The sequence below is a fragment of the Limulus polyphemus genome, unplaced genomic scaffold (genome assembly GCF_000517525.1).
Source record: "Limulus polyphemus unplaced genomic scaffold, Limulus_polyphemus-2.1.2 Scaffold345, whole genome shotgun sequence".
NCBI lineage: Eukaryota > Metazoa > Arthropoda > Merostomata > Xiphosura > Limulidae > Limulus > Limulus polyphemus.
The window spans coordinates 325,974-327,815 of NW_013665955.1; positions in this window are offsets into that span (position 1 = coordinate 325,974).

Here is a 1,842-nt window from a genome sequence, read left to right on the forward strand (position 1 = left end):
TTCCCGAAAGAACAAGATAGTTCTAGAAACAAGAGAGCGTGAGAATTGTCACGTGATCTCGATGACGCAACAATATTTTCGCGCTTCCTACCACAATGCTACATAACCCAGGAGCTGGGTAATTCATTACGTCTTCCGTTATGACGAATTTTTAGGCCTTTTCAAATAACAGTTATGGGAAAATATATTCAAGCTTGCAGCCTGTAATGAATAAACCTAATCTTCCCAATGAGATTTGAATCGCCGTAGCATTGGCATCTATCACGTGACAAATGTACCAAATCAGCCTTGGTTTGTAAGCAATGCCCCAGCTGTAAACTTGATGGCTTATAGTGCTAAAATTCAGAGTTTGATCCCTGCAGTAGCCACATTGCAGATAGTATATTGTGTAGCTTTGCGGTTGACAACAAAACAAACAATATACAAGCAAGCTTTAGTATCAATATCTTCCAGTCGCTGTCCATTATGTATAGGCCCGGTTTGGCCAGGTGGTTAGGGCGCTCGACTCGCAATCTGCGGGTCGTGGGTTCGAATCCCCGTCACACCAAACATGCTCGCCCTTTCAGCCGTGGGGGCGTTATAAAGTGAAGGTCAATCCTACTATTCGTTGGTAAAAGACTAACCCAAGCGTTGGCGGTGGGTGGTGATGACTAGCTGCCTTCCCTCTAGTCTTACACTGCTTAATTAGGGATGGCTAGCGTATATAGCCCTCGTGTAGCTTTGTGCGAAATTCAAAACAAACAAACAATATCCATCTTCTTTCTAAAGGGCCTGGTGATTAGGGTGGTCGATTCGAAAGCTTCGAGTTCAACTCATTTCAAGAAAATTGCTCACACTTTCGGCCTTAGAGTCGTTATAATATTACCGTCAATCCCACTTTTCGTTGGTAAAAAGTAGCTCAATAGTTGAGAATGTTGACTAGCTGCCTCACCTATATTCTATCCTTTTAAAATTAGGGACGGCTAGCGCAGATAGCCCCCTAGTAGTATTGCGCGAAATTCAAACAAACAAATCTTTCTACGGAACAAGGGAGGAAGAGGTCTACTTGGCACCTGACCCTCCCACATTCCGATCAAGATGTGTGTTTCTGAAGAAATCTCGTGGCGCGAATCTACAAACGCACACCAGTGCAGTGATGCGTGATTATTGACAATCCTGAAATTGGTAACGTGCACAAATATAATAAGTGAACCCAACTTTTCTACAAGAAAGGAACGTATTTCCGGTTTTTCTTTCCGGCTTCTCAGCTCGCTTGATCCACTTAAACAAATCAAAAACACGAAGAGGCTTGTTAGACAACTATGGGCGCTCAGAAACAGTTGTTTCTCCTCAGCCCCCACACGCGAAATTAAGGTTTTAATCCTACTTGGGAGTGAGAAATATTATGAAATGCGCGGCTGGTATGATACATACCATAGACAATTATAGTATTTTGGCACTTTGTATAAAGTTATGATTTTATACCATAGACAGTCAAATAAGTCCCTTTAGTTTTATTTATCATACAAGTCAATTAAGGGACGAAGAGAAATTTCAACTCATTTCTGACAACCCCTAGATTAATTATAGTATTTTGGCACTTTGTATAAAGTTATGATTTTATACCATAGACAGTCAAATAAGTCCCTTTAGTTTTATTTATCATACAAGTCAATTAAGGGACGAAGAGAAATTTCAACTCATTTCTGACAACCCCTAGATTAATTATAGTATTTTGGCACTTTGTATAAAGTTATGATTTTATACCATAGACAGTCAAGTCCCTTTAGTTTTATTTATCATACAAGTCAATTAAGGGACGAAGAGAAATTTCAACTCATTTCTGACAACCCCTAGATTAAT